Source organism: Papaver somniferum, chromosome 4 (genome assembly GCF_003573695.1).
Source record: "Papaver somniferum cultivar HN1 chromosome 4, ASM357369v1, whole genome shotgun sequence".
NCBI classification, from domain to species: Eukaryota; Viridiplantae; Streptophyta; class Magnoliopsida; order Ranunculales; family Papaveraceae; genus Papaver; species Papaver somniferum.
This window is the reverse complement of record NC_039361.1, coordinates 142,725,802-142,733,639: the sequence shown is the minus strand read 5'-3', so window position 1 is coordinate 142,733,639 and position 7,838 is coordinate 142,725,802. Positions and strand designations below refer to the sequence as shown.

Genomic DNA, 7,838 nt, shown 5'->3' with positions numbered 1-7,838 from the left:
ATCAAGTATGTGATAGTTGCCTTGGATCCTGCATTCCACGCTTTCTTAGGCGACGGAGACATGGACAACGTTTCACGCATACTGCTATCTAAGCGTCAAGAACCTCATCAATAGTCTTTTTGACTTGCTATATAATGATGATATGGTTGTTATTTTTATCGACTACATGATTAGATACTCTAAGAGCATGTTCCTTTTCATCAAATACGTGATAGTTGCCTTGGATCCTGCATTCCACGCTTGCTTAGGCGTCGGAGACAGGGACAACATTTCACACGTATTGTTATCCAAGTGTCGATAAATGAAGAGGAGCCTTATATACATGTTTCTTTATTTTTCTTTTTTTTTTTCTCTTTTTTTTTCGGCTCACTCTTTATGAGTATAAGACAATTATCTATGGGGATTTATATACTCAATCAATGATTACGTTGCTACAACATCCACAGCAGTATCAGGATCCCACCAAATCACTTTAGAGAAACATATACCTGCAAAAATAAAAAGAAAGTGATTCAGTAATGATTAATTGCGAGGATGAATCTTTCAAACGACTACCATAGCTTAGTTTCGCATTCAATTATGAACATATATATTTAAAAAAATTTAGAACGATAAAGTGGAACTCAATCTACAACTGTAAGAACCGTTTCAACCTGAAAAGGTTTAGAGTGTCATCCTAAATAGCTCATAAGTAACTCCAAAATATGAAGTCTCAAGAATACAATAAATCAAATAGTATTATATATTAAGTGCATATGCATATAGTATGATACTAAATGCTCCCCCACACTTAAACTCAACATTGTCCTCAATGTTCAAAACCGAAAATTTTGATTTCTGACATTTGAAAAATTCAAAAACTGTACCAATGGGTAGGGAACTATGAAAAACATCCTAAACAAAAGTTGTTCACCTACGTCTTTTATATAACGTGTCAAAATGGTACAGTGTTTCAATAAATGGTCTGACTTTTATGGCCTCCGGACTGACTGACATGCAATCTGAAAAAGTTCTGGAAAAATACCGAGACTCAAATGTCCAGGCCTATCGCTCCAAATTAAGATTTTCTTTTTGGAAAAGAAAGATGATCTGTTCTCTTTAAAAGTTGGGGTCAAACACTCAAATCGGACTCCATATGAAGTCTCGAGATCTATTTTCGTGACAAGTGCGCAGTCAGAATTTTCTGATGAGAATTCGTAAAAACTTTCATTATACATATAGGACTTGTAAAGTCTAAGATGGGAATGCAAGATATGACATGCAAAACTAAGAAAACTAAAAAAAAAAGGGATAGAAATACAAAGCCGATAGGTTGCCTCCCATTTAGCGCTTAGTTTAATATCCTCAACCCGACTTGGCATCCTTTTAATTACTCCTCCAAAGGGAAATAATCATGAAATTCTTGCACATCCATATCCACATAAGCAATGCTTTCATAATATGGCTTCGATCTATGGCCGTTCACCTTTAAATTTGTTCCATCTCTAAGACTAGAAATTTCAACTGCGCCATGAGAATAAACATTAGTAACAACATTCGGTCCAATCCATCTGGACCTTAGCTTACCAGGAAATAGTTTAAGACGAGAATAAAATAAAAGAACTTTTTGACCCACAACAAAATTCTTTCGAGAAATCATCTTGTCATGGAAAAGTTTCGTCTTTTCCTTGAAAATACGAGAACTCTCATAAGAATCATTACGTATCTCCTCTAGCTCATTGAGTTGTAACTTCCTTTGTTTCCCCGCATTGTCATAATGCATGTTGCACATCTTTATCGCCCAAAATGCCTTGTGTTCAAATTCAACCGGAAGATGACAAGCTTTTCCATAAACCAACCAATATGGAGACATACCAATCGGTGTTTTGTACGCCATTCTATATGCCCATAATGCATCATTAAGCCTATAACTCCAATCTTTTTGTGAAGTGTTTACGGTTTTCTCAAGAATGGATTTAATCTCACGGTTTGAGATTTCGGATTGCCCACTAGTTTGTGGGTGATACGGCGTACCAACCTTGTGTGTTATGTTGTACTTCTTGAGTAGAGCATGGAAGGATTTCTGAAAATGGGAACCTCCATCACTGATAACCACTCTTGGTGTACCATGTCTAGAAAAAATATATTCCTTTACAAACTCACAAACAACTTGAGAATCATTAGTAGGGGTGGCTGTAGCTTCCACCCATTTAGAAACATAATCCATAGCAAGAAGTATATAAAATTTTCCATTAGAATTGACAAAAAGACCCATAAAATCAATCCCACACACATCAAATACTTCAATAGAAATAATTGGTGTGAGTGGCATTTGATTTCGAGCACCTAGATTGCTCGTTCTTTGACATCTATCACAAGATTTGCAAAAAAATATATGCATCCTCAAATAGGGTAGGCCAATAAAATACACTTTCAAGTAGTTTGAAAGCGGTACGTTTAGAACCAAAGTGACCACCACATGCATAAGTATGACAAAAAGTAAGAATAGATTGAAATTCAGAATTAGGTACGCACCTGCGGATGATTTGATCAGAACCGTATTTCCACAAGTAGGGCACATCCCAAACATACTACTTGGCTATTTTCTTAAGCTTAAGCTTTTGAAAATTAGACATTGTACTAGGTACTTGTCTTGTAACCAAGTAGTTCACTATATCCGCATACCAAGGTGTTGAATCTTCAATTGAGAAAAGTTGTTCGTCTGGAAAACGATCTTGTAAAGGAAATTCTTCTTCGAAAACAACAAGTATACTAAGATGATCTGCAACGGTATTTTCAACACCTGTTTTATCCTTTATTTCATAATCAAATTCTTGCGATAGTAGTATCCACCGTATAAGTCTTGGCTTAGCTTATTTCTTCTTTAATAGGTACCGAACTGTTACATGATCAGAAAACACAATCACTTTTGTACCCACCAAATAGGATCTAAATTTTTCTAGTGCAAATACTATAGCCAAAAATTCTTTCTCGGTTGTAGAATAGTTGATTTGTGCATCGTTTAGGGTCTTAAATGCATAGTAAATCACATGAGGCAGCTTGTCTACTTTTTGACCCAAAACGGCTCCAACTGCATAGTCACTTGCATCACACATTAATTCAAATGGCAAACTCCAATCTGGTGACTTAATAATTGGTGCAGTTGTCAACAATTCCTTCAATTTATCAAAGGCATCCTTGCACTCCTTGTTGAAGTCAAAAATAACCTCCTTTTGCAATAATTTGCACATCGGCATTGAGATTTTGGAGAAATCCTTGATAAACCTCCTGTAAAAACCTACATGACTAAGAAAAGAACGAATATCCCTCACCGAAGTGGGATATTGTAAGTTTCTTATTAAGTCTATCTTTGTTTTGTCAACTTCGAACCCTCGATAGGACACAATATGACCGAGCACTATTCTATGGTCTACCATAAAATGGCATTTCTCCCAATTTAAAACAAGATTAGTGTTTATGCATCTTTTAAGCACAAGTTCAAGATTTTAAAAAATATCAAATGAATTTCCATAAACACTAAAATCATTCATAAATACCTCAATGATGCGCTCTGCATAGTCAGAAAATATGCTAACCATACACCTCTGAAAAGTGGCAGGCGCATTGCAAAGACCAAATGGCATTCGTCTATAGGCAAATGTACCAAAATGACAAGTGAAAGTAGTCTTCTCTTGATCCTCTGGTGCAATAACAATCTGATTGTACCCCGAATAACCATCCAAAAAGCAATAATGTGAATGTTCTCTAATCTCTCTAACATCTGATCAATGAAAGGAAAAGGAAAGTAATCCTTTCGCGTTGTTGTATTAAGATTTCTGTAGTCTATGCATACTCTACATCCTGTTTGAACTCTTGTAGGAACGATTTCATCATCTTGATTTCTAATAACAATGACGCTTGCTTTCTTGGGCACCACTTGAACTGGGTAACCCATTTGCTGTCAGAAATTGGGTAAATCACCCCCACACTTAGTAATTTGAGGATATATTTCTTCACGACCTCCATCATTGGGGGGTTAAGCCTACGATGATCATCACGTACTGGCTTAAAATCATATTCCGTTAGGATTCTATGCATGAACATGGATAGACTAATGCCTTTGATATCAGCAATTGTCCAACCAATGGTCGTTTTGTGCTCTTTCAGAACCCTAAGTAGACGTTCTTCTTGTATTTGGGTGAGGTTCTTTGCGATAATCACCGAAAGTTCGTCTTTATTACCCAAGTAAGCGTACTTTAGGTGTTCTGGAAGCGGATTCAGTTCTAGTTTCGGTGTCTGCACAATAGAAGGTAAAGGAACCTCATTAGTTATGGGTAATGAAATATAAGAAATATTACCCGTTTTTGCTTCTTGTAGCGCTGTTAAGGCACCACACATCTCCACTAGATCTTTGGATAAGTTAACGTCTAGGTTCGGTTGCCCGTGAACGTCCACATCAATGTTATTGCATAACACAACTCCAAGTTCATATTCAGCGTTCAAATCAAACATTTGTTGTGCTAACGAACCAATAACATCAATAGAGAAAGTTGAGTGAACATCACTAGGATAACGCATGGTTTCAAAAATATTGAACCGTATGATCTCCTTATCAAATTCCATAGTGAGTGCACCACTATCAACATCAATCTTTGTCTTTGCAGTTTTCATGAAAGGTCTCCCAAGAAGTAACGAAGTAGATGAACAATTATCTCCATTGTGCATATCCGCAATGTATAAATCAACCGGAAAGATTAACTGATTCACTTAAACTAACACGTCCTCAACGACTCCCTTAGGATATATATTGGACCTGTTAGCCAATTGAATAGTGATCTTCGCCTCTTTTAAAGGTCTAAGATTCAAAGAATCATAAACATCGGCTGACATAACACTTAAACTCCCAAATCAAGCAAAGCACGCTCAAATCGTCGGTTACCAATGGTAATGGGAACTGTGAAACCACCAGGATCTTCACACTTTGTAGGCATCTTCTTATGTAACATAGCTGCAGCACTTTCGCACACCTGAGTAATCTCATTAGCAATCAACCTATCCTTCCTTGTACACAAATCCTTCAAAACCTTGGCATACCTGGGTATGGTTCTAATGGCCTCAATAAATGGAATGTTGATGTGTATCTTGCTGAAAATATCCATGATCTCCTTGTCTTGAGCTTCTTTCTTGGATTTGGCAAAACGACTAGGAAAAGGAGGTGGTATGGTAAAAGTGGGAACCTTGTCCTTAGGTTGGCCAGTTGAGGTTGGCTTTTCCGTTGGTACGGTTTCCGCCTCTACTTCCTTTTCAATATCGTCATTTGGTACACGTACTGCTCCTGTATCCTGATTAGAACCTTGTTGTTGCGGCTCCTCAACTTGTCTTCCACTTCTTAATATTACTACATTAACGTGCTCTCTTGGGTTTACGAAAGGTTGTGATGGCAACTTTGTTGAAGCTTGTTCCTTCAGTAGATTCACATCAGTTGTTATTTGCTCCATTTGTAATTGTAGATATTTGACAGTAGCATCATATTCTTTTGTTGATAATGTGTGTTTTGTTGTAATATTGCATCTTGTTTCTGCATCATGGATTTCATCATCTCTTCTAAACTTGGGCTTTGATTTTGTTGTTGATGTTGTGGTTGGAATTGTGATTGTTGAAAACCACCTTGTCTTCCGAAAACGGGGTTGGAAACTGCAGCTTGCTTGTTTGCATAACTGAAACTCGGATGATGTTTCCAACCAGGATTATAAGTATTAGAGTATGGATCATACCTTTGCCTCTGATTTGGAAACACAGCGTTCACCTGTTCGGCCTCTTTTTCATAAGCAGGAATGAAAAAGAACCGACTTCGTTGTGAAGAAGTATTAGAGTATGGATCACAGCCACCATTTGTTGCATCATCTTTTCCATATTACCCATTCTTTCCTCTAAGTGTGAATAAGAACTGACTTTGTTGACCCTCCTAGCCATCGATGTGCCTCTTGTATTAAATTACTGCGTGTTTGCAGCCATGTTCTCGATCAGTTCCGTGGCTTCATCAATGGTTTTTTTGGTTAATCCACCACCACTAACCGCATCTATGAGATTTCTCTACGATTGAAGCATCCCATCATAAAAATACTGCACTATGAGTTGCTCACTGATTTGCGTGTGGACAGCTAGACAATAACTTCTTGTACCGTTCCCAGTAATCGTAAAGAGTTTCACCAACAATTTTCTCAATTCCACTTATTTCTTTACGAATAGTTGTTGCTTTGGAAGCGGGAAAAAACTTTTCTAGAAACACTTTATATATATCATTCCATGATGTAATACTTCCTTGTGGAAGGTTGTAAAACCATTCTTCCGCAGAATCTGTCAAAGAAAATGGAAAATCTGTAAGTAAAGCTCTGCCTTTAAGTTGATGCAAAGCTTTTGTTGATCAAACGATGGAGATGTTAGATCTTTGAGCGTCCTTCTTTGCGGAGGAGGTGGTGGAGGATCTGTCTCGTCGTCCGTATTCACCATCTCTTCTGTAGAGGGTTCTTGTTGCAAGTGATGACGGGCTTGTAGTACTGTTCCCTTGCGAGTTTGGATTCCGCACCTCTGGTATTCCCAATCTTTCGGTGTCAGAGATTAAGTACCTGAAAACAAAAATATAGATAACGAAATTAAAAAATAAAAATAAATTCTAAAAACAAGATTAGAACTAATAAAAATAACAACTAAAGCTACCGACTGCTCCCCGGCAGCGGCGACAAAATTTGGTGCATGTCGTAAATGCAATCAAATTAATAATCTTATTTCCACACAATTAACTGGTAATATAATGGAAGCAAGGATCGTCCCCATGAAGAGCAGTGAGTTTTAGTTGTCAAAGTGTCATAAAGGGCGGGTTTTGTTTTAGATTTCGAACAAAGTTAATAATGAAAGAAAATAAAGTTGTATTGTAATCAATAGAGAGAGATATGATCGAGGAATCCTTCTTCGTTAATAAACCGTCAATGAGTTATTATAATTTCCTACTCGTCGTTAATCATAGATTATCACCAACCGTAGAATAACAGCTAGATCAGTGTTATCCCCTAAATTCCTTATATCACTAGATACGGAAGTTCTCGCCTACCAGATTCTATTCAACGAACCACCAAGTAGTAGATCACTCAAGGTATAATCCAGTTGAATCCTTTATCTTTTGTGAATTTATAGGTTGATCCTACTAGTTAAACTCTTAGATCAAGGTCCACTTTTTAGTGTTGTTTATTCACACAATCGCTCCACAGAATCCTTCTGCAAGGTTTTGTGTTCTCTACTTGTGTACAAGTTATTCGACGATTACTTATCTCCTAACTTAATACTAGCAATAGATTGAACCAACAAATCAATTTAGTTGGCCACCTAAACAATCTATCAATCAATCATAAATATTCAAATAGTATAAACAAACGATAATCATATGAAGAACTTAAAAGTAAATTAATATAATAACTCAAATCTTGTTTACAACTTAGAATTCATCCTCAATCAATAGGTGTTTAGCTTACTCATGGATGTAGAAACATCCATGATATACATATAAGAAAAGGTTAGAGATATCCTTATGATTGAAAATCGCTCTGAAACCCTAGGTTTCACTCCATGTAATTTTTCTCCTCTCCAAGCTTTACGATTTCGTGACCTCTTGATGTGATTCCATTCATGACCTAATACCTCCTTTTATAAGTTTACATTGTTTGGCCTTCATGTATTTAGTTTGGTTCAGGAACCCGACCCAAAAATACGAAATAACAATCCCAAACGTGACCTTAGCCTTCCAAGGTATGAATACACTTTTTCCCACTTGCTAAGCACGCGTACCTGCTCCGCAAACTTCCAAT

General features: G+C 36.9%; 1 pseudogene; it reads right to left on the bottom strand.

The window, feature by feature from the left end:
- Window positions 1-2,843: 2,843 nt before the first annotated feature.
- The window catches only part of LOC113273223, a 138,555-nt pseudogene continuing 133,560 nt past the window's right edge, over window positions 2,844-7,838 (bottom strand).